Consider the following 26017-nt stretch of genomic DNA (forward strand, 5'->3'; position numbering starts at 1 on the left):
ACTTGATTACAAACCCTCTGTCTGTATAAAAGCAGTATCGGAACAGACTGTTATTACACCCTCTGAAGCATTATTTGGACAATATTGCACTGCAGTAAGTAGTATATTGGAAACTGGAGGAAACTCTGACAGGAAGAGGTCTGGCAGACCCAAAGCCACAACAGAATCAGAAGACACGTTTCTGAGAGTCAACAGCTTGCGTGATAGGCGGCTCACAGGACAACAGCTTCAAGCACAGCTTAACACTGGTCGAAGTAAGCAAGTCTCAGTTTCAACTGTGAAGACAAGACTTCGATCTGCAGGTTTGACAGGTCGAGCGGCAGTAAGAAAGCCATTGCTAAGATGGCAAAATGAGAAAAAGAGGCTTGCCTGGGCCAGCAAGCACCGCCAGTGGACTACTGAAGACTGGAAGAAGGTTTTATGGACCGATTAATCAAAATTTGAAATCTTTGGTTCATCACGCAGGGTTTTTGTATGCCGTCGAGTAGGCGAAAGGATGGTTCCTCAGTGTGTGAAACCAACTGTCAAACATGGAGGAGGAAGCGTCATGGTCTGGGGCTCTTTTGCTGGATCCACATTCGGCGACTTGCACAGTATGACTGGCACCCTGAACCAAAAGGGCTACCACAGCATTTTGCAGCACCATGCAATACCCTGGTATATGCCTAGTTGGTCAGGGGTTCATCCTACAGGAAGATAATGAACCTAAACACAACTCCAGGCTTTGGCAAAACTACCTTCGAGGAAAAGAACAAGACAGTAGGCTTCAAATCATGGATTGGCCAGCACAGTCTCCAGACTTAAACCCCATCGAGCTGGTTTGGAATGAACTGGACAGAAGGGTGAGAAAGCAAAGCAACCTACAAGTGCAACACATTTGTGGGAACTTCTGCAACAGTGTTGGGAAGAACTTCCCAAACAATATTTCATTTCCATTGTAGAAAGAATGCCACGAGTGTGTTCGGCGGTTATATCTGCAAAAGGTGACTCCTTTGCTGAGTCAAAAATTTAAATTAAATTTTGTTAAACAAAATGATTCTATGATTTCTTTTTTTCATCTCCAATTGTTTATTTGTTCTGTGCCTAATTTCTGAGTACATTGAGACCTTAAACTGCGTAAATTTCAATAAAAACTGGAAAAATTGAGGTGTTCTAAAACTTTTGACCGGTAGTGTATGTGAAGTGAAAGGAAAGGACCGCTGATCAAAAAGTTGTGTGAGAATAAAGAAAAGAGGTATTAGTCTTTCACATTTCACATAGGCATGAAAGAGATCCTCCTTCTGTTCACAGAAGGTGAATGTTACTGGTACTGAACTGTTAAGGTGGTTAACAAAGGTATTCGAAGGGAGAGCCCAATGTGCTCGTCTCCACTTGATATCTGCTAGGAACCCATAAATAGGTAGTTTATACATATTAGGCCGCAGTGGAGTGGCAGGAGACCCTGGCCTAACCGTTCTGTCCACAAGGCCACTCGTGTCGCTCCAGAGAAGGACGAGGCTTGGTGATCTCAAAGGAGCTTATGAATACCCTCCTTTGTTACCAAATGAAAAGGAGGGACAAGTTCATCATTTGACTGGAGAGGGGGGAGCACCTTAATTTCAGGGAAGGGCAGCCGATAATCCTTGACATTGTTGATACCTTCCCAGCCAATATTTAACTTCTTAAACTTCCTCCTGAATATACTTACAATTTGGCTGGCAACACAAACAGATCTTAAACCAAGAATGGTCACCACCCTGCCAGCAGACATCCATTTTGTCCCAGATGCATCCCTCAGGTCACAATCTTTGCCAACTACTCCTTGAATAAATTTCCTAATCAAGGTAGGACTGTGAGGAATGCATGGGAAAAAACCGTTATAAAAAATAGGTTCTTGGATACACATCCGGCAATTCTCAGCCTCGAGGCAGTGATGAACCCCAAAGTCTTTCCAAACATCCAGCAAATAATGGTAAAAAACTGGAAGTGAAGCTAAACTGACACGGTCAAGGTTCACCAAGAACAGGTGCCGATTATAACCACAGCCCTCCAGCTTGTTGCAGCAAGAAATGCGCAAAGGGCACCAGGTCAGCTCTTCAGCACATGGTACAACGGTTGTTGCACAGACTGCAGGCCAAAAGCCATAAGCCGAGAAGACCCATCCACAATTCCAAGTCCACCCTCCTTCCGAGGGTGGTACAGTATATGAGGCTGAAGCCAGTGGTATCCATTCCAAAATAAATTTATCAAAACCCTCTGGATGGCAGGAATCAACGTGGGTGGGTGCAAGGCAAAATGCCATAATCTTACTGCTATCAAGTTATTGATGACTGTTACGGTCTGTGCCCTTTTTCTTCTTCCTTGCCCCCCACCCCCCTGTGAGTTAGAACAAGTGGTTTGGTCCCTGTGTATAAAGCCTATGATTGGCTGTGGGGCAAGGGAGGTGCCAGGAAGGTGCTTCAGAGGAGAGAGTGGTCATTTTGGAGGAGGGCCCATGGCGGAGTGCTTTTTCGGGTGTTGTAGAGTTTCCAGCTGCAATCTCTCCACCTGAAGGGTATGCCGGATCAACCCCCTGCAGCCGCCTCTCTACCTGAAGGGTGACTTTGATCGAACTCTTGCTGCCGTACCTCTACTGCCTTGGGGCCTACTCGTGGACTTGCCTACTCCTACCCTCTCGTGCTGGGCCTGCACTGGGGCCTACCACTAGGCCTGCCTTGGGGCCTACACATGAACTTGCCTACTCCTACCCTCTCATGCAGGGCCTGCACTGGGGCCTACCTCTGGGCCTGCCTTGGGGCCTACTTGTGGACCTGCCTACTCCTGCCCTCTCGTGCTGGGCCTGCACTGGGGCCTACTGCTGGGCCTTCCTTGGTGGCCTACTCTTGGACCTGCCTACTCTTGGACCGGCCTACTCTTGGACCGGCCTACTCTTGGAACGGCCTACTCTTGGACCAGCCTACTCTTGGACTGGCCGACTCTGGTTTTTCCCTCTCTTCTCCCTTCTTTGTTTTATGTGTAGGAAGAGATTTTTCGTGTGATAATCCATAAATAAAGAAAGTGTGATTGAAGGCTTGGCTTGGTGTGCTTCAGGCCGTAACGTTTCCCTGGGCCAACCTCGCCCCATCGTGCCCACCGGATGGCAGCGGCACATTTTTTACGCCCTCCACGGCCTTTCCCACCCGGGCCGGAAAGCGTCGCAGAAGCTCGTGGCAGCAAAGTTCGTCTGGCACGGGCTCCGTAAGGACGTCCGCGACTGGGCCAACGCCTGTGTCGCCTGCCAGCGCGCGAAGGTCCACCGGCACACCCAGGCCCCGTTGGCACCATTCGACGTGCCCGCGCGGTGCTTCGACCACGTCAATGTGGACCTGGTGGGACCCCATCCCTCCTCGCGGGGCTTCACCCACCTCCTCACAATGGTGGACAGGACCACCAGGTGGCCAGAGGCCGTCCCGCTGGCATCAACAACATCCGCCGACGTGGCGCAGGTCTTCATTGGCACCTGGATTGCCGTTTCGGCACCCCCTTGGACATCTCCTCCGACAGAGGCCCGCAATTCACCTCCGAGCTTTGGGGCGCGGTCACCCAGGCCTTGGGGGTCAAGAGACACCGCACCACGGCCTACCACTCCCAAGCCAACGGCTTGTGCGAGCGGTTCCACCGCTCGATGAAGGCCGCTCTCAGGGCCAGCCTCCAGGACGACGGTTGGGCCGACAGGCTCCCGTGGGTCCTATTGGGCCTCCGAACGGCCCCGAAAGAGGACCTCCAGGCTTCCACCGCCGAGCTGGTCTACGGCCAGCCACTGCGCGTGCCAGGCAGTTCATCCCTGACGCCACCGGCCCCTGGTCCGCGACAGGCTCCCGCGACAGGCTCACCTGGCTCACCTCTCCGCGACAGGCTCACCAACGCTCGGTCCTCCAGGAGGCCGCCAGGAGATTTGCCCCCGTGCCCACGTCCCACCACGGCTGCCCCCAACCCCACGTCCCCCCAGCACTTCGCACTGCGGAGTACGTTTTTATCTGGACCGACGCACACCGGGGACTGCTCCGGCCGCCGTACGATGGACCTTTCCGGGTCCTGAAGAGGCACAAGTCGTTCATCATTGACATCGGCGGCAAACCGGACCGCATCTCCGTGGACCGCCTCAAGCCGGCCCATTTGGACCTCGACCAACCTCCACGGTTGGCCCTTCCTCCACGATGGGGCCTTCCCCTGTCAACCAAGCCCCCCGCCCGACCATCCACCGCCACGCCACCTACCACCCCCACACAAATCGCCAGGGGTCGTTTCGGCCGGGTCATCAAGACCCCCCTCAAACTGACTCTCCCGGTGCAAGTTAATTCTGGGGGGGCGCATGTAGCGGTTACCGGAAGCATGACACAATCAACTTGCACCGGCCGATGACGTAACCGGCGGGCGGTTACTTGCCCGGACTCGCCTTGCCCGGGCGGACTCTCGATTTGCATACCACGCCCCGTTGAGAGGCGTGGCTGACTTATTTGCATACCACGCCCCGCCTGAGAGGCGTGGCTTTTGTGTGGTGAACTTTTGATATAAATTGCCGCCGCCCGTGTTGACGGGCTATTCAGTGCTTTTGAGTTCTTTCGAGTTGAGCTAGAATAAATAGCTCAGTGAAACTTCGTTCCTGGTGTCGTCCATTTTGTCCGGCTTTATCGTGAGAGCATAGCACCACAGCCATTTCTTTTCGAACCACTTGAATAGTGTACACCCTCCGTAAGGGGGCACGACCCCCATTTATATTTAAGGATACAACATTTAGTTCCATAGTTCATTCTTCTGGGGGGTGAAGTCCTCTTCCTCATTTAATTCCTTGTTTGCCTTCGTGATGGCTTTCCTCAGCCGCTGAAATTCAGGTTCGGAGATTTCCACATGAAATAGCAAAGGTTTTGCGGCTGCAAGGAAGGTCTGAATATTATGAAAATGATCCTTAATTTGTACATGCCATTGTCTGAAAGTTTCCTTCAAAAATCTAAGAATATTTTCTTTTGAGATCTCCAAGGCTGTTCTTCTTCCTGAGGGGGGAAAACCCTGTCAACCATTGCCACTGGCTCCTCATGGCCGATCAGTGTCTCGGTAGTTAGAATTCCCTCAGTGACGCTAGTAAAGCCCCAGTCATACCGGATTTGAGTGGCCACGAATCGCCCCGATCACCCCCGATCTGGCGATTCCCCGCACCAACACGACTTTTCGGCAAGATCGGCTGTAAATTTTCCCACAGTCATACCAAAACACCCCTGCCACGACTCCCGTACGATCGCGCCGTGACCGCCGCACCGACAAAGCCCGATCCGCCAAGTGCGCGGCAAGATCTCCACAAGTCCTAGCCCGTGCCCACACGTCTTCGCCCCGATCCACCCCGATCCCACTACGACGGCACTACGACCTCACTACGACCGCAGTACGCACGCGTACGTGCCCACCCGTCTGAGCCCGACTGCGCGGCGGCCGTCCTTGCCCTATATAAGAATGGCTAAGAATCGCGCCGACCTAACTACGATCTTAAAATTCAGACGACGCTAATTCACGTTATTTTGTATGTCGTTTATATAAATCATCAACTCCAAGCCTTCCAATGATGCCGCCAGCCAGGAAGAGGGGGAGGGGATCCAGGAAGACGTGCACAATCACGCGGCCGCCGTGACCAGCTTGGATGTGATCGATGTGACCAGCTTGGAATCAGGAGATGAAATAATTTCGCCGCCGGGGATCGCCTATATATACCCGGTCTTGTGACAGGTCGTACTGGCGCCTACTGGTGCTTACAGCAGTCTTGGCGGAGTCTTGTTAATTCGTGAGAGATCGGCAATGATCGTGAGTCATCGTACTGCTGCGCGAACGTGGTCGAGACGGATCGGGGCAATTCTTGGAAGATCGTGATGGCAGTCGTACGGCATCCATGTGAGGACGTACGGCGGTCATATCAGTGCTTGCTGGATGCGGAGCGAATCGTGGCAGCCAAGTTTACCGACCGCCGCAAGACACTCCACGACCATTTTCCCGATGCCCACACGCGCCCGTACAACACCCTCCAGACAGCAGCAAGAGTTTGAAAAACGCCACGAATCGCCACGATAATTTTGAACAGTTCAAAATTGACGGGGCGGCTTCCCGTCTCGACCCGAACTGCCAAGTACACCCCCGATCATCCAGGAATCGCCAGGACCCCAATACGATCTGGCCAAGAATGTTGCCCCGATCTTAGGTCGTGGCGATTCGTGGCCTGAAAATGGCCGGTATGACTGGGGCTTTATGAGTTCCTCCTGAACCTGCACACAAACACCTGTTCCATCCCCATCTACCTTAGGTTCTTCATCCTCTTTATCACCATGCACCATTGCAATGGGGGGGGGGGGGGGGGGAGAGGAGTCGTTATTAGCGGTAATGGGTATTTTGCATTCCCCATTAGAATTGATATGGTCATCAGTAGGCTGTTCGGTTTCGCAGGTTGATTTACAACCTTCAAGAAAAAATTCCCCTTCATCCTGAGCAGGTGGTATCATGTCAGCCATAGTTTCACCACCTTGCTGATCTTCATGTGAAGGTCTATCTGAACCGCTTAAACTGCTTCCTGTCTGCACCACCAACACTTTAACACCTTTGTCCTCATTCCTCGTACCTAAAAGTGACCGTTTCAATTTTTTCCGAGACGCCGCATCTACAATCTGCTGCTCCTCACAAATCATTCCCTCTACAGGTAGAAGCTTGTCCCTTACATTTGCTGACTCATCGGTTGCACGATGGTCAGCTGTACTGGATGACTCATCGCTTACACGAAGCACCTCCATGTGGGTCTCATCAGCACCACTCTTAGCCGTAGATTGATGGTCCGACGTAGATTCCTGCACTGAAGGCGAAACATCTATAGAATCATCCGTAGTGGTCACGGGGGGCGGGGGGGGGGGGGGCGGGAGCTGGTCCGGCTGCTGTGGCATACGTTTTCTCCCCATCAGGACAATACTGCCTGGTGTGTCCATGTGCACCACACCCGTAACAAATCAACCTCTCCATTGCCGCAAAAATCCTGTGCTCACGTTTTGACGACTTAAAAACGCGAGACATTCAATTGCGTCAAACCATCCTTCAAATCAACATAACAAAACCGTCTAAACGTTTCGATATGTTTAAGCTTCCCGTCTGTGGTGCGAATGGACATGGAGGCTTTGATAATTATCGACACCACAGTACCGTACTGACCGAGCTTCTGAAGAATTTCCTCATTAGACAGCGTCGGTAGAACGTTTGATAATATTACCTTCGAGGCCGGAGTGTTCCATGGCGAAACCGGACCAAACTGGTCATTGCCCAAGATGAGTCCGTTCTGTACGACGATGCGCGCGAAACGGACACGTGAAACGAAAACAACCACCTTGTGGTGCATTCGGGACGCTGCCCGGATGTTCTCACAACCAATCAATTATTATAAATTCAATGAAAGAACACCATCAACAAGTTCACATAAAGATGCTTTCACACACCACCGCTGCGAAAACAGTGTACAATCACTGGATTTAAATTCAACGTGTACACGTGATGTAACCAAGGTTTTAAAAAGGTGAACAACATCAGAAACAAAAACAGAATCACAAACATTTTGCATTTTGTGTTTCCTTTACAGGTATATAGCAAGCTTTGCTTCAGAGGTCAAATAGTTGGCTAAAAGGCATTCATCTTTACACTGGTGGGAGATGCTAAAACCAAAAATAAAAACACAATGAGTAAAGGCTAGGCCTAGCCCCCGGATAACACGTGATAAAACTGTAAAAAGGGGTGCCAACCTAGAGCAATCAATAAAAATGTGAAAAATGGTTTCTGTGGCACCGCAGAAGGGACACGATTCTGTGTTATCAGAACATATACGGTGAGATAAAACATTGGAGGGTAAAATATAATGTGCCAGTCGCCACTGCAAGTCTCCGGAGCGTTTGGCGACGGGTACTTTGAACATAGCAAGCCAGTTGATTGAAGTGGAACGAGTAGTCTGGAGCATTCTCCTCCAATGTGCTTGTGGTTCTGCGGGTCTATCGGGAACAAGGGTTTTAACACACATACAATAAACAGAAGATTTCCCCATCAAATGAAAGGAGGTGAAACCTTGGAAATGAAGGAAAAGCTATGGAAAGGGATGGTGGGATGAGAGAGGGCCAGCTTCCACCTTTGGAGCCCATTTTAGCCTGCTTTGCTTGAAAAAGCGCAGAATCACAGAAAAAATCCTCCCAATGACCCAAATGGACCTAACTCCAGTGGCCACAGTGACGTCAGCAGCTGGTTTCCACTTGTAAGGAGGAGGGGTTCTAAAATCTTTAACCTTGGTGCATCCAACATCAATAAACTTTTGCATAAAGGTGCGATCACTGCAGACCCCTTCAAAAATGGGGTTTAAAAAGATTGGCTCGTTTAAAACCATTTCAAGGGAGTAGTTACGGTTATCACGGCGCACGGTACCCGCCTGCCATGCCTCCAGCACACTCCTGTAGAACAGGGGTACTGATGCAATATCCACTTGCTTGGTGTCAATGAGGAACAGTTCCTGATCGTAGCCGAGTTTCCCTGCCTGCCGAAGCAGGCAGTGAGTCAAGGCCTTCCACAAGACGTCCGTATACAACAGTCGACGAAGCGACAGGAGGCGAAAAGCCATCACTTTGCTGGTAATGGCGATCAGGCCCTGTCCTCCTTCAGCAACAGGTAGGTTTAACACACCAGGTCTGAGCCAGTGCTTTCCCCCCAAAAGAAGTCAATAAATATAGATTGTAGTTTTTTAAGAATAAAAACCGGGGGCTTCAGTGCCATAAAAACGTGCCAAAGCATTGATGCTGCAAGGTTATTTATAATGAGGGTTCGGCCCCGATACGAGAGTTGAGAGAGTAAGCCCTTCCATTTGAGCAGCCGCCTCTCAGTTTTATTTATTAGAGATTCCCAGTTTTTCAAAATGAAGTTTTCAGTGCCAAGAAAGACGCCTAGATAAAAAATTCCATCCCATGCCCATTCGAGTTGCTCAGGTAGAGACGGAGGAGTGGCGCCATTTTGCGGACCAAGATAGAGAGCTTTGCTCTTTTTCCAATTCACTTTTGCGGAACTTGCCAAACTGAATTCTTGAATGCTTTGGACCAAGGCCAAAGCATCCTCATCCGAGTGAATGACTGCACAAAGGTTGTCTGCATAAGCAATCACTTTAAACGTGTTCGCTGTCGGTTGGGGAAGGAAACCGAGAAGACGTGCACGCAACCGGATGAGCAAAGGCTCAATGGCGAGAGTACAGGAGGCCAGAAAGAGGGCAACCTTGACGAATGCCTCTACTAGCCGGGAAAGGCTGACATAAAATGTTGTTAACTTTTAGGAGACTAAAAGTGTTATTATACAGTAGCTGTACATGAGAGATAAAATTTTCCCCAAAACCAAACCCCCTTAAAACAGAAAAAAGATTAAAATGATCAATGGTATCAAAGGCCTTTTCTTGATCTAAGAACACCAAGCCAACATTTCTTTGTTGGAGAGAACAGATATCAATCATGTCACGCACAATAAATATACTGTCATGAATTGTCCTTTTAGAGACACAGTAAGATTGATCTGGGTGTATGATCTCCGCAATAACGGCTCTGAGCCGGTTGGTGAGAGCCTTGGAGAGTATCTTGTAGTCCACACAAAGCAGTGAAATGGGACGCCAATTGTGTGGTTGCTGAAGGTCTCCCTTTTTTAGGATAAGGACGAAAACAGCCCTACGGCAACTTAACGGCAGTGAGCCTGATCGTCGGCCGTCCATCAGAACCTCAAGTAGCTCTGGCCCCAGGAGGTCCCAAAAGGTTTAATAAAGTTCTGTAGGAATTCCATCCAGGCCAGAGGCCTTACCAGAAGGTAAAGTTTGTAGAGCAGATGATGTAGTTAAGGATGTAGTTACAACACTGATGTAGTTAAGGGGCCGGATAAGGAAGCTCAAAGCCTTGTTTCTGTGAGCGATTAATCAGGAAGAAGGTAAAATTGAGGTAACAAAGGAAAATGTCATCAAGTTCTTAAACGATATGTTTAGACAACGCCATGTTGTAATCAAAGATCATTTTCCCGATGTGAAAACTTTCATCAGGGCTGCAAGACCCCTCCTGCAAAGAAATGACCCAAATGAAATCTCAGAGGCCCAATTTCAGCGTCTTCGAAAAGCGGTTACAAAGGCGAATAAAGAATTGCAGGCGGAGGTGAGTTACCTTTGTAGAATGGCAATGCGAGAGATATGTATTGCTTCCCTGAATATTTATGGGGGTTGCACCCCCTTATGGAAAATTCAGACAATTCAGGCAATGGAGAGAGTGAAAGCCGACATCATCTTGATACAAGAGACCCATGCTACGAGCACCCTGGTTGCTGAATGGTGAAAACTGTATCGAGGGCAGTGGTTGTTAAATGGTTTTACCACACCCAAAGCTGGTGTTGCCATCACCTTAAGTGATAGAATTCCTGCTCAGAAGATTGTTCTTTAAAGAAATCTACAAGGCACATCTGATTGTGGTGGAGTTCTATTGTAACACACAAAATATCATCATTGTGAACGTGTACGCACCGAGTGTACCCATGGAAAAATTGTTATTTTCCATTTTAGACAATTTTGTGAAAAATAACTGGATTCAGCTGCTTTCACCTGTATCGCCGGCGATTTCAATTGCACTATCAATCCTTCCACAGACAGGACCGGTCATGAACCCCATCCCGCTTCTGCAAAGGTTTTGGCGAACATCATCAAGAATCATCATTTTAAAACAGGCTTGGTAAAAGACAAGGGACCGGTGTAAGATATGGGATAGATAGGGGTTAGGGGTAGATAAAAGAAAGATGGATATAGCACCCTGGGGATGATTGCACAGTGTGAGATGGTATTTTTAGTAACACCTATTGTACAGTAATGTCATGTGCAATCCACGCTGGAGAAACTTCTAACAGAAACTAAAGACTTGAGAGTCTAAATAACGATGCACAATGAAGTGAACCAGTCCCAGAAATTAAGAACATTTATAACACGTTGCTGCTGTTGTTGTTGTTGTTGTTGTTGTTGTTATCGTCATCGTTCTTTGTGTACTCCTTCCGTATTCTTTTAATTTATAAACTTCGTTTATATTTTTTCATTTATCATTCTATATATGATTTGTAAAGTGTCTGTTACTTCTGAAATTGAAGATTCGCAAGTATATGGGTTGGTGTAGTCTGTTATTCTGTCTGTTTGTCTCTTTGTATGTCATTCGCCTACAGATCACATTTTTACTCCGATGTTCCTGAAACTTAACCACCTGGTAGAGGTAGTCACAAGGTAGAGGCCTATTGTTTTGAGAAGCATATATCAAAGGTGAAGGTCACATAACAGTCAATTTTCATTTGATATCCATATACAGTATATACATATATATATATATATATATATATATATATTATATATATATATATATATATATATATATATATATATATATATATATATATATATATATATATATATATATATATATATATATATATATATGTTTGTGGGGGGTAGTGATACTGTAAACCAGGTAGAATGCATAAATTAGTGTGCTCTGACTGTCGTGAAGAAGAAGAAATCTCGATGTACCATAAGTAGGGAAATTTGTGTAGACCGGACTGTCGTGTAAGCTTGTATCTTCGTCCCCATCAGAGTGGGCCTTCTTAATTAGTGAGGGATTATGGGTAATTAATCCCCTGTATGTAATTGCCCCTCTAATTATTCCTTTGTTCCTTATGACATACGCAGCACACACACCTAGTAAGAAATCGCGCATTTAAACACCCTAATTAAAAACCTACCGGAAGCCAGGACATTGAGCACTACCGCTGATTACCCCGACTTGGTCGGAGGACACAGGATGGGCAGGCCGAGAGCCACGTCCTGAAGAGCAGTGATTGGTCGGGGCTTTGATTGACAGAAAGCATGAGTAAGAAAGGACTCGCTGATTGGTGAAGCAGGACAGATGACGTCAGAGCCGCGGGTACAAAGTAGTTGGAGCGGTGGACATTTTTCTTCTCGTTCTGGGTGCCATAGCGGACGGTTGGGTGCTGACATCTTCTCACCCTTTTCCGATGTTTGACCCAATCATGAATGGCCGGGTGGCGAGATCTTGCTTGTGGTCATGAGAAGGAAGAGCCGCGGCTTTCCAAGCAAGAATGACGGATGGACGAGTGCTGCTTGCTCGCTGCGGCACAACAAGCCTGGAAGAGCGGGCTGCACACCTGCTATTCGCTACGTGCGGTGAGGCCTAGCTCGCGCCAACGAACGAGCACATTTCCCTGCCAAGGCCTCAGACGATCTTTGGCGGTTCCTGGCGAGACCCCCTCCACCCCCCCCCCCAGCCGATTTGAGCTAAGTCCCCACAATAAATCGAACACATTTATTTTCGTTCTTTTATAAACTGAACATCAGGTAGAGCATGATGATTGTGATATATGACAGGTTCGACGATAAGTTTGGCATGAACAGCATATAAAACAAAATGCTGGTGTGTGGAGAGTCAACCAGCCTTACGCCGTAATTACATCAGACGTAATCACATCACCCTGTCATGTGACCAGATTCTCAGCTCTGATTGGTATACGTTTGAGGGGACATACAGACATACATACATACATACATACATACAGACGGACAAACACTGTTCTAGACGGCTATGCCCGATGGGCTACGCCGTAAAAATTTTGGAAAGGAATGAGCCTGTGCTTATACATCACCCATGTTATTTATTATTATTATTATTTCTGAAGCAATTGCGTGCTTATAATGCCGTAGGTTTGTGCATTTCACATTTACTCTTGAAGCACAAAAAGGAATCCCGTGTAATGTTTTGACCCATTCACGTTTAGTATCACATTTTGACCCGTTCCCGTTTCCCATTCCCTTATTTCAAATAATTCCAAATGCCTTTGAACAAAATAACTGCAGTCAAGTGCTTCCTACACCACTTTACTGGCAGTTTGGCCCACTCCTCTTGTGAAAACTGCTCCAGTTCTCCCAGATTTGAAGGGTGCTTTCTCCAAACTGCTGTTTTTAGATCTCCCCACAGGTGTTGAAAGGAATTTTTATCTGGACTCATCGCTGGCCACTTCAGAACAGTCCAGATCTTATACCATTCATGGGTGGTTTTTGAAGTGTGTTTGGGGTCATTGTCCTGCTGCAAGACCCATGGCCTTCGATGGAGACCCAGCTTTCTGACACTGGGTTGAACATTGCACTCCAAAATACCCTGGTAATCTCCTGATTTCATGATGCCATGCACATATTCAAGGCACCCAGCGCCAGAGGCTGCACAGCAACCCCAAAACATCACTGAACCTCCTCCATGTTTGACTGTAGGGAAGGTGTTCTTTTCTTTGAAGGCTTCATTTTGTTTTCTGTAAACATAGAGATGATGTGCTTCACCAAAAAGCTCTAATTTGGTCTCATCTGTCCACAGGACATTCTCCCAAAAGGATTTTGGCTTGTTCATGTGTGTTTTGGAAAACTTCAGTTGGGCTTTCTTATGTCTCTCGCTCAGCAGTGGGGTCCTCCTGGGTCTCCTGCCATAGAACCCCTTTTCATTGAGGTGGTGACAGATGGTGCGTGTTGAAACTGTTGTGTCTGAAGGTCAGATTGAATCTGTTTGGCAATTGATCGAGGTGCTTTCTCCACCATTCAAACAATTCTTCACTGCAATCTTTGATCAAGTTTTCTCTTGCGGCCACATCCAGGGAGGTTGGCTGCAGTGCCATGGGCCTTAAACTTCCTGATAACATTACGTACGATGGACACAGGAACATCAAGGTCTCTGGAGATGAACTTGTAGCCTTGAGATTGTCCAGGCTTCACTACAATCTTGCGTCTGTCCTCAGACAATTCTCTGGTTTTCTTTCTTTTCTCCATGCTCAATGTGGTACACACAGTGACACAAAACAACAGAATGACTCTTTTTCTCTATTCAACATTTGGTTGAATGAGTGATTTTTTTTAATTACAGGCACCTGAAACTCACCACAGGTGAATTCAATTCCAAAGTAAAGGAGAATCACCTGCTTGAAATATAATTATTTCTAACAACTTCTAAAAGGTGCCAATAATATTGTCCGGGCCATTTTAGGATTTCTGTGTGGAATTAGCTAAGATTTAGTATTTTTTTTTTCAGGTTTTTTTGTTTTGGTCCACTGCAAACCAAAGTAATACATATGTGGATACCAAAATAGTTTTTTTATTTGAACAATTTTCTGGAAGAAATGGTGCATTATTTAAAAAATTCCAAGGGTGCCAATATTTTTGGCCATGACTGTGTGTGTGTGTGTGTGTGTGTGTGTGTGTGTGTGTGTGTGTATACATACTTTTATATATGTATGTATATATATATATATATATATATATATATATATATATATATATATATATATATATATATATATACTGTATATGTATGTATGTATAAACTGAACATCAAAATAAACTTATCACTTTCATATTTTGAAATGTGCAGCTTTACAAACACGTTTCTTCAATTGTAATGGCTGATTAATGTAACGGGAACTTCACTTCAATCACCTGGTTGACAACAATGGCATGCTTGAGTGGTTCTGTATGGGGATCTTTCCCTTTAAATAATGACCCTCATAATGAAATCCTTCAGTTCTCGTGGTTAGACATTCATTTACTGCTGTCTATCGTCACTAGACTCTAGAGGTTTCTGACAGGAAAAACAACAAGACATGCAGATGCCTCGCCTGACATCTGAACAACGTTTAAGGGCAATTGGGATGCTTGAGGCTGGTGTAAGCCAGCGAACAATTGCCCAACGTCTTGGTTGCTCACAGCCTGCAATTTCCAACCTGGCCAGGCGTTACGGTGAAACTGGAACTGTGAATGATGGTCCACAAAGAGGAAGACCATGGGTAACCACCCCAAACCAAGACCGTTGGATTGTGCTGCAGCATCTTTGTGATTGTTTCCGCCCTGCGACGCAAACAGTTGCAGTGACAAAAGGTCACCACAACAACTGCATCAGTGTCTCTACTGGGCGGAGGCACTTGAGAAGTCGGGGCCTGGTGGCAATACGCCCTTGCAGAGGTCCAGTGTTGAATGCAGTGCATCGGCAGAACAGACTAAGATGGTGTCTGCAGCATCGCCGCTGGACACATCAACAGTGGAGTGCATTCTTGTTCAGCGATGAGTCCAGATTTTGCCTCCATGCTGCTGATGGGCGTCAACGGGTATGGTGCAGAGGTGGGGAAAGGTATGCATCATGCTGTATTCACCAGATCAATCGTTGGGGAGGACCCAGTGTGATGGTATGGGCCGGCATTTTCACCCGTTTCAGGACACCTCTGGTCGTCATCGAAGGCAATCTCACTAGTCAGCGTTATGTCAATGACGTTTTGAGACCTCATCTGCTGCCATTTCTCCAGGCTCATCCTGACATCACAGGTTTCCAGCAGGACAACGTTCGACCCCATGCTGCTCGCCTGACCACAAACTTCCTCCAGGAACAGGGTGTGAAGTGATGCCTTGGATGCCTATTCCCCTGACCTCAATCCCATTGAGCATTTATGGGATGAGCTTGGTCGACATCTTGCATTGAGGAGATCAACGGCTGTCAATCTTTAAATGCTCATTCAAGACTTGCAGGAGGAGTGGTAGAAACTTCCCCAGGACCGCATCAGACGCCTGGTACAGAGCATGCGTCGGAGGTGTACAGCCTGCATCACAGCTCAGGGAGGACACACACGATATTGAGGACTGCTGGTCAACCTTGGTCAAGTCCAGTTGTCCTTGTTCGGAAAAAGGACGGCTCTCATCATTTCTATGTCGATTAACATGCCCCAAATGCAGTTACAAAAGCAGCCATGTTCCCTCTTCCCCACATTGAAGACTTAATGGATCAACTTCGGAAGTCAAAGTACTTTTCCACAATTGACATGGCATCAGGATTATGGCAGATAAGAATACATCTACAGTCTCAGGAGAAAACAACCCTAGTTGTCCTTCAAGGTCTGTTTCAATTTAGGGTGATACCCTTTGGGTTTACCAATGCACTGGCAGTGTTTCAGTGCCTGATGCAACAGGCTCATTGCTGTACAACACTCCACCTGCAGAAGATGTTTGTTCCCCTGACCCTTTCGCTTGCGAGTAGATTATGGACCCAAGATTCATGGAGGTGTTCGACTTCAAAGAACAAGGTCAACTACTGGAAGATGCCAGGGCTCGTTAATTGGCCCTTTAGAAACCTCTATTTACCATAGTCGATGGAATATTATACGACATAGATCCTGAGCATGGAAACTGTAAAAGAGTGGTGGTACCCAGTTAATTGTGATGGCAGATCCTAGAAGATGCCCATGCCAGCCCATTTGAACACCATTTCTCTGGAGAGTGGTTTTATAACTCTCTGATATTGCATTGGTGGTGGGAATGCATGCACGCAGAGACACGGTTCAATTTGCTAAAGCTTGTCCTTAGTTCAATCAGTTCAATTTGCTAAATAGTTACGGGAGTTAGCCAGAAGAACAAGCCACCACTACATCCCATACCAGTTCAGCGTCCATTTCAAATCCTGGGAATTGATATCATGGACTTGCCACATACAGAAAGGGGGAATAAACATGTTGTGATCCAAGACCTGTTTATCAAATTTCCCATGGTATTTGTTGTCCCGAACCAGAATGCTTCCTGGATTGTGAGGATCTTGGCTGAATAAATCATTCCATTGTTTTTGGTACCAGAAGCCATCCTTTCTGATCGAGACACTAACCTTCGGTCACACCTTTTATTTTTGTATATATAGTCGAAGCTCGTGGAAGAGTTTGTACTAGTGCACTGAACAGATCAGGACCAACAGGCCAAAAGGAATAGTAGGGCGAGGGGGGTAAACACCAACAGCAGAGGTAAAGGATAAGATAGAGGCATCCTTGGACAAACACTGGGTGTTGGGAGGAATTGGCAGAGGCAGGAGAGGATGCATGGAGAATACAAGATGGATACAGAAGGAAGTTTTTGAAATTTGGGAAGAGGAGGACTGGTGGTGGTATGAGGGGTTGGGGAGGAGGGGGTCAACGAGGGTAGAAAAGCCATGGTTTTGGATTGGGAATGCTTTGTGATGGTGGCGAACAGCTGTCTTGAAGACCTGGAGGGAAGAGTGAGATTGAAGACAATGTGGAAGTTAATTCCACCTGTGGGGGGGAAAAAGGAGCAAATGAGTGGATGTACAGGTGAAACTGAAGACACCTGTGACTACCCACTCACCCTGCCAACAGCAGGTATCTTCTACTTGCTGCCAGACCAATCTTAGGCCACCTACCAAACCTAGGTCACCTACCAAACCAGAAGAAACTACAAGGCCAGGGACATTAACCAAACCAAGATCACCAGTGCCAGTCCCTACCAGAGCAACAGAAAGCCACCGAGATGCAGACCCACAAGTGTCAACCCCAACTGAGTACAGAACCAAAAGTTAACGTAGCAGCAGGAAATCAAAATAAGAAAGCAAATACCTATTTTAGGAGGATGGGGGGGGGGGGGCGGTCAACCCTGGACTCACTTTGACCCTCCGTAGACGCCCTTAGACTTCGATCTTCTTAGTGCCGTGAACAAACTTTGTTAAAGGTTGTGGTAAAGTTTCATCGAAATAGTGTGTTTAGTTTCAGAGGAAATGCAAATTTCCTATCTTGGGGAGCAAATACCTATTTTAGGAGGATGGGGGAGGGGGGGGGAGGGGGGGCGGCGGTCAAACCTGGACTCACTTTGACCCTCCATAGACGCCCTTAGACTTCGATCTTCTTAGTGTCGTGAACAAACTTTGTTACATCACGGGTGATGAAGGTTGTGGTAAAGTTTCATCGAAATAGTGTGTGTAGTTTCAGGGGAAATGCAAATTCCTATCTTGGGGAGTCAAACCTGGATCCACTTTAACCCCCGGTAAACCCCCTTATACCCCGATTTTTTTGATTTTTTTTTAATGCCATGAACAAACTTTAGTCACACACAATAAATATAATTTGTGCCAAGTTTGGTCACAATGCCTTCAGCGGTTTCGGAGAAGAAGTTAAGTTCAAGTGTTTACGGACTGATGGGTGGATGGACGGACGACGTGCCATCACATAAGCTCCCCTGAACTTCGTTCCAGGTGAGCTGGAAAAAAAAGGAAGAGTGATAAGCTTTCAAAATGAGCAAAACAGTATTTTGGGTTGGATCTTGTTTTCATGACTTCATTGATTGATATTTTTTGGGTGGGGAGATGGAAGAATAACACAGGAAAGGTAGGATTGTATTGTGGTGCTGTGCACACACGACTCGATTGCCAGAGAGGTAGGCCACAACGCGTTGATACAACAAGAGTCTTTATTCAGAGCTCGCACTTCAGCACTGGGCGGGCTCGAGCTTAGATCCCGCATATATCTCCCGAGGCCACGCCTTGCCCCCGGGTGTGGCCGATCGGCCGGGCATGCATTTCAGTTCCCCGCCTGGACGCTCGTGCCACCCACTGGTGCGCGGAATTATTGTCCCTTGTGCCCGCCACACGCGCCCCCCCAGAATTCCCACGCACCTGAAGGGTGAGCTTGCGAGGAAGCCGGATGACCCGGCCGAAACGCCCCCTGGCGAAGCGTGCAGGGCTGGGGGGTAGCGGGGCTGGGGGGTGCCGGGGGTCTGACCGCCGGGGGGCGGCCTCGACGCGGAGGCAGAGCTGCTTGCGGGGGGTGGTCCAGATCGAGGTGGGCCGGCTTGAGGCGGTCCACGGAGATACGATCTGGGGCACCGCCGATGTCGACGGTGAAATATTTGTCCCCGGTCTCCAGCACGCGGAAGGGCCCGTCGTACGGGGGCTGTAGCGGTGCCCGGTGGGCGTCGCGCCGGACGAAGACGTACTCCGCCGTGCAAAGCTCCGGGGAAACATGGGAGGACGGGCAACCGTGGTGTGCCGTCGGCACCGGGGCGAACCTCCGGGCGGTCTCCTGCAGGGTGGAGCGCTGTTGCGCCGCGGACCAAGGAGCCGTGGAGTCGGGGATAAATTCGCCCGGTACCCGCAGTGGTTGCCCGAAGACCAGCTCCGCCAAGGATGCACGCAGGTCGTCCTTGGGTGCCGTCCTGAGGCCCAGCAGGACCCAGGGGAGCCTGTCGGCCCAGCTGCCGTCGCGGAGGCTGGCCCAGAGCGCAGCCTTCATCGAGCGATGAAAACGCTCGCACAGGCCATTGGCCTGGGGGTGGTAGGCCGTGGTGCGGTGCAGTTTGACGCCGAGCCCTTGCGCCACCGTGCCCCAGAGCTCCGAGGTGAGCTGGGAGTCGCGGTCGGACGAGATGTCCGAGGGGGCGCCGAACCGGGCAACCCAAGTGGTGATGAAGGCTTGCGCCACATCCGCCACAGACGTCGCCGCCAATGGCACGGCCTCCGGCCACCGTGTGGTGCGGTCCACCATGGTGAGGTGGTGAGTGAACCCCCGCGAGGGGGGCAGAGGTCCCACCAAGTCGACGTAGACATGGTCGAACCGACGCTCGGGCACCGTAAACGGGGCCAACGGGGCCTGGGTGTGGCGGTGGACCTTTGCGCGCTGGCACTCGAGGCACGTCCTGGCCCAGTCGCAGACGTCCTTCCTGAGGCCATGCCAGACAAACTTCACCGCGACGAGCTTCTGGGAGGCCTTCGTGCCTGGGTGGGACAGGCCGTGGATGGCGTCGAAAACCGGGCGCTGCCAGCCAGCGGGCACGATGGGGCGAGGCCGGCCGAGGGAGACGTCGCACAGGAGGGCCGCGCCCGCGACGTCGAACGGCACCTCGGTGACGCCGAAGCCTGTGAAGGCGGTCCGTAAGGCCTGGATGCCGGGGACGGCGGTCTGGTCCTCCGCCATCCGGGCATAGTCGATCCCGAGGTGGACCGCATGCGCGACGGACCGGGAAAGACAATCCGCCACCGGGTTGTCTTTACCCACGACGTGACGGATGTCCGTCGTGTACTCGGACACGGCAGAGAGGTGACGCTGCTGCCGTGCCGACCATGGCTCGGCGACCTTGGCCATCGCGAACACAAGGGCCTTGTGGTCGACGAAAGCCGTGAACGGGCGGCCTTCGAGCAGATGGCGGAAGTGTCGGACCGCCAGGTGGAGCCCGAGCAGCTCGCGGTCGAAGGTGCTGTAGCGGCGTTCGTGCGGACGAAGCTGCCGGCTAAAAAACGCCAGCGGCTGCCAAGCACCGCACACCCACTGCTCGTGCACCGCGCCCACCGCGTAGTCCGACGCGTCGGTGGTGAGGGCGATCGGTGCATCGGGTGCGCCAGCATGGTGGCGTTGGCCAGGGCCAGCTTTGCGCCCGCAAACACCGCGGCCATCAGCTCCGACCAGGCGATGTCACCTTTGCCCGGTTTGCCCCGGACGGCCTCGTGCAGGGGGCGGAGGGAGAAGTTGGGCGACATGGGGCATGAAGCGATGGTAAAAATTTACCATGCCCAGGAACTCCTGGAGCCCCTTGATCGTGCGCGGGTGCGAGAAATCCCTGACCACCTCCACCTTGGCCGGTAAAGGGACGGCCCCGTGCCTGGTGATGCGGTGCCCCAAGAAGTCGATGGCAGCGACGCCGAAACGGCACTTTGCGGGGTTGATGATCAGGCCATGCTGGCCCAGGCGTTCAAAAAGCGTGCGGAGGTGGAGCAGGTGCTCCTCCCGGGACACGCTCGTGACTAGGATGTCGTCCAGGTAGACATAGATGAAAGGTAAGTCGCGCAAGACGCTGTCCATGAGCCGTTGGAATGCCTGGGCCGCATTCTTCAACCCAAAAGGCATTCGCAGGAACTCAAAGAGGCCGAAAGGGGTTATGACGGCCATCTTTGGGACATCGTCCGGTTGGACGGAGACCTGGTGGTAGCCCCGGATGAGGTCCACCTTGGAGAACACCGACGTGTTTGCCAACCGGGCGGAAAAGTCCTGGATATGCGGGACCGGGTAGCGGTCGGGAGTGGTGGCATCATTGAGCCGGCAGTAGTCACCACACGGCCGCCATCCTCCGCCGGGCTTCGGCACAATGTGCAGAGGAGAAGCCCAAGCGCTGTTGGAGCGCCGTACGATCCCCAGCCGCTCCAGCGTGGCGAACTCCGCTTTCGCCACGGCGAGCTTCGTGGGGTCAAGTCGGCGTGCCCGGGCGTAGACCGGCGGCCCAACCGTGGGGATATGGTGCTCCACCCCGTGTTTGACGGCCACCGCTGAGAAGGTGGGCCGCATGAGGGCCGGGAAACTGGCGAGCAGGTGGGTAAACTCATCCGCTGCCGGAAGCGTGCAGACTAACCTCGCCGGGACGGAACCATTCAGCAAGCAGCTTGGCAAGCTGCTCCGTGAGCCGCTCAGCGAGCTGCTCAACGAGCCGCTCAGCGAACAAGCGAGCGAGCTGAAGGTTTCGGCCTGGACGAGACGTCTGCGCTTAACGTCGACCAACAACCCATGCGCACATAGGAAGTCCGCGCCGAGCAGGGCCATTGGCACGCTGGCGGTGATGAACGACCATTGAAAGTGCTGCCCTCCGAACCGCAGTGAGAGGCAACGCTTCCCGAATGTGCGGATGGGTGTACCGTTGGCGGCAAGCAAAGCGGGGCCCTGGCCCGCGGCTTGCTTGTCGGACGCGGAGGCAGGGAGGACGCTTACCTGCGCTCCCGTGTCGCAAAGAAAACGGCGCCCGGACAAGGTGTCCGTGATGAACAGGAGGCTGCCGGAATGGCCGACGCTCAGGGCCGCAAGTGAGCGCCGGCCCAGTCATTTCCCGACCCGTCAAAAGAACACGGCGGGCGGCACGTTTTAGCCTTGCGGCCGAACCTGGCATGGTAGTAGCACCAGGTTTGCGGCGGTGGCGGCCGCGGCGGCCGTGCCGGCGGCGGTGGTGGTGGCGGCGGAAGTCATGGGCGGGGAGCAGCAGCGGCCACGAGGGAAGCCGGCGGCGCTGTAGCCTCTGCACCGGGATCCACTACGGCAGCACCGTAAACAGACCGCGTGTCGCAGGCCACGAAAAACTTGTCGGCCTCTCCGGCCAGGGCGCGGGCTTCCGTGATGTTGGAACCAGCCAGCGCGAGGCGCACCTGTATCGGTAGCTGGCGGAGGAAAAGTGCGTGGAACAAGAAATCCGGGCGCTGGTCTCCAAGCAGAGACTGCATGAAATCCATCCGGACGGATGGTCGTGTGTCGCCGAGGGCGGGAAGGTCCAGGAGGCGGTCGGCACGTTCGATCTCTGTGAGCCCGAACGTGGCGAGGAGGAGACGTTTGAGCGCCTCGTACTTGCGGTCGCTCGGCGGGCGCTGAAGGATGGACACGACGCGGGCGGCCGTGCCGGGCCCAAGGGCGGCGACCACGTGGTAGTACCGGGTCTCGTCTACAGTGATGCCCCGGAGTTGGAACTGAGCTTCGGCTTGCACAAACCAAACGTCGGCTTGCGCTTCCCAAAACTCCGGGAGTTTGATTGCGACGGCGTTGGTAGCCATGGCGCGTTCGGGGGTCAGCAACGGCTGAACCAATCGGGGTCACCAGTGTGGTGCTGTGCACACACGACTCGATTGCCAGAGAGGTAGGCCACAACGTGTTGATACAACAAGAGTCTTTATTCAGAGCTCGCACTTCAGCACTGGGCGGGCTCGAGCTTAGAGCCCGCATCTATCTCCCGTGGCCACGCCTTGCCCCCGGGCGTGGCCGATCGGCCGAAAGGCGGGGCATGCATTTCAGTTCCCCGCCTGGACGCTCGCGCCACCCACTGGTGCGCGGAATTATTGTCCCTTGTGCCCGCCACAGTATCATTAATAGCATGGACCGTGTGACGACTATGACGTGTCGAAGAAATCTCGATGTAATAAGTTGGGAAACTGTAGCTTAAGGTTGTTTAAATGTTCACCACATTAGGGGTGGTGCAGTGCTAATTAGTGGTAGGGTTTAAGGATAATTCTCCCCAGTGCGTGCTTATCCACTGTAATCTTACCCTCACATTTTTGCTGACAAGGCCGGTCATGCAAAACCTCCTTTAAACTACATTTACTGACAACTCCAAGCCAAGCAGGTTCTCGGACTAAGCCCCGCCCTCAATGGACCTCATCGGCAAAAGGCTCCGCCCACGAGCGAGGCCGAAAATCAAGGGGGTGCTCAGAAAGGCCGTCAGGCCAAGCCCCGAGGGACGTGATTGGGCCGTAGGACGTGGGCGGGGTGAACAGGGAGGGAAACTAAGTGATTGGCTCTCAGGAGCGAAGAAGGGGAGTGCGCTCGGTGCCTCAGATTGAACAAGAAGGCTCGCCATTTTTGTGCGCTTGGTGCTGATAATTGTGTGCGGGGTTTGAGGAGGTTTTGGGCGGTGGTGCTCTTCCAGGGAGCTGAAGGCCATGCTGTTCGTCCCCAGGACAAAGAGGTGGAGAAATGGGGGGGGGGGGGGGGGAGGAAGGTCTGTCTTCACGACTTGTCTCATTCCCGGTTGCCCATGGTGCCTTGGACGGGCGGCATTCAACGTAGCCATATTGGCCGAGGGCCCTGTGCAAGTGGCTCTGAGCCACATTGCACTGCTGACTTCACCAAAAAGATCCTTTGGAGACAGCTAAGTGATGGAGAGGGAACATTTTATTTTTATTTATCTTTCCCCTGTCATGTTGTGTGAATCAGTCTGTGTGAGCCAGTACTTCAGTTGGGAAATGAATTTACCTCAGTTTTTATTTCGACATTTTCATTCCGTGCTTTTTTTTTTTTTAATCATGATTGTTGTATTTTCATATGTCGTGTTTCTTTGTTCGTGGTTTGGGTATAGACCCGTGTGCTTCGTGCAGACACACGCTCCGTTTCTCTTCCATCCCCACACCCGCCATAACCATCAAAAGATCAAAGCTCGCCTCAGGAGTTAAAGCAGTTGGGCTATTCGTCCAAGGCTGGTCTTAACGAGCTATGGACACGACAATATTAATGGATTCAGAAAATATATGAACATGTAAAACAGAAATTTCACCAATGATTCTCTTGGTCTGTGCACATATACTAAACACTTTAAACTTTCAAATTGAGATTTATGGATTGTTGAAGTGCCTGTTATTGTTATTGAATGAATAAAAAAATTTGTATACATAGTAGAGGCTCGTGAAAGGACTGTGAATGAAACAACCCACTAGCCAATTTTTTTTTGGAAATACTCATGGACAAATCTTCATTTTGTGCTAATGCGAAATCACATCGTAATTTTGTTTTGGGGAAAAGGAAGATGCAACACATGCGTTGACGCAATGTCACTACTGCGAAGGTCAATAAAGGCAACAGAGCTACGTATAAGATGGCAGCCTCCATTTTTCAAATGTTACACCAAGTACAACCACCAGTTTTCAACTCATTCTGTCCAGCGGATTAGGAATGCACAGAAGATAAAGGAACAAACAAATTTTATTTTGACGTACCATGCGCTTTCCAGAGTAGTTTCTTGCCAAGGGTTATACTGGTTGGTTTGCCATTGCCTTTCCAGTGTAAACGAACAAAAATTGTCGAATAATACACATTACCATTGGAGTATGCTTACACATTGTGTAAGCAATAACAAACCGTGCTTCGTACTTAGGTACATAATAAATAGAAGCTTTATAATTATAGGCAAGCATCACCGACCTCCTGCTGGATATCAATTGAGGATTTTTATTTATTTATTTATTATATGGACGTGTTTATGGTTTTTTAATGTAAATTTTCATTGAGATTTTTATTTCACAGTTTCCAGTTATATAAATTACAATTTTCAAATGCTAGATGTGGATTGTCTTTTTTTTTAACCGACACGTTTACTGTTTTTAACATAAATTTTCATTTACGAACGCTTTTTCTTTTTTTTCATTTACAGACATTATTGCCATATTTACTTCACAGTTTGCAGTTACAGAAATTAAAATTTTCAAATGCTAGATATTGATTGAGGTTGTTTTTTTTTCACGTATGCGTTTACGTTTTTTTTTAACGTATATTTTCATTTTCTGATGGTTCTGTGATTTTTCCAGGTGCACCGGCTTCGATGTCCATCAGCTCGCCAAATTTCAGCTTGCTACGACACCTGGAAGGTACCGAACATTAATATCGGTAAGTGAGTCAGCCAGTGTTTACAAAGAGCTTTATATATTACATAATTACAAGTCAGGAACCCATCCTTACAGACTCAATAATTCCCCCAGAATTGATGTGTGATACTCCCATATGGCTTTTGGTATCATCGTCATGCAGTAAATGTGGTCTATACTTCAAAATGCCTTGATGGTACAGTGGTAGAGGGTTTCTTTGTGTCAACGAATACGCAACAGCTGGAACAAACTCTATTCCACATTTAGCAAAAGTTGGATCAGTCTGTCATACAGAATACCAATGATTCTCAATGCATTCACTGGTTTTCAAGCAATGTGTGGTGATACTAAAGGACATGTGACCACATACTAATTAATATATATACTTAATTTGACAGTGTTCATGTCACGGGTTGTTGAAATTAATTTTGTTTAAAATCAGTAGTATTTTTTTATTAGTCTGGCAGGACACTGAATGTACAACAAAGTGCTGAAAATGAATCAATTTAGTGACAAAAAATTCAAGAATATGAGACCTCGTTATTCAAAAAATTGCCCCTTCAATACACACATGCTTACCTAGTCTCTGTTAAACTATCAGAGGCATTATATGCAAGAAAGGTAAGCATTTTTTGAAACTGAATCATACCAATTAGCGATACATTCAAAGTACACCACTCCCATGATAAATAAATAAATAACATCCTCCAGCGTGGCATTGCCGGGGCGCCTTAGGCGCCATACCGCCATACAGAGACAGTATTGTATTATTCGACAGTATTGTATTGCAGAGACAGTAGACAGACAGTATTGTAGAGACAGTATTGGATCAGCACATAGAGACAGTACACAGAGGTGTGCAATAATTGATTGATCAATTGTGAAATTAAAGTAAATAAATAATAATCGCAAAATAATTAATTTCTTAATCAATTGGCTAATAGCACACCTAAACCACCAGTGTTTCATCCCAATCTGTAACTTTTTGAAAATTA

At 49.4% G+C, this 26017-nt stretch overlaps 1 long non-coding RNA gene across 1 annotated transcript in view; it reads left to right on the forward strand.

The window, feature by feature from the left end:
• Positions 1–26017, forward strand: part of LOC144891007 (uncharacterized) — a 61428-nt gene that overhangs the window by 16850 nt on the left and 18561 nt on the right. Inside the window, exon 3 of the long non-coding RNA XR_013622628.1 lies at positions 24966–25044. This is a non-coding gene — a long non-coding RNA (uncharacterized LOC144891007). The remainder of the gene's footprint in view (positions 1–24965; positions 25045–26017) is intronic.

The sequence above is a fragment of the Myxine glutinosa genome, chromosome 2 (assembly GCF_964187855.1).
Source record: "Myxine glutinosa chromosome 2, kmMyxGlut1.1, whole genome shotgun sequence".
Taxonomy (NCBI): domain Eukaryota; kingdom Metazoa; phylum Chordata; class Myxini; order Myxiniformes; family Myxinidae; genus Myxine; species Myxine glutinosa.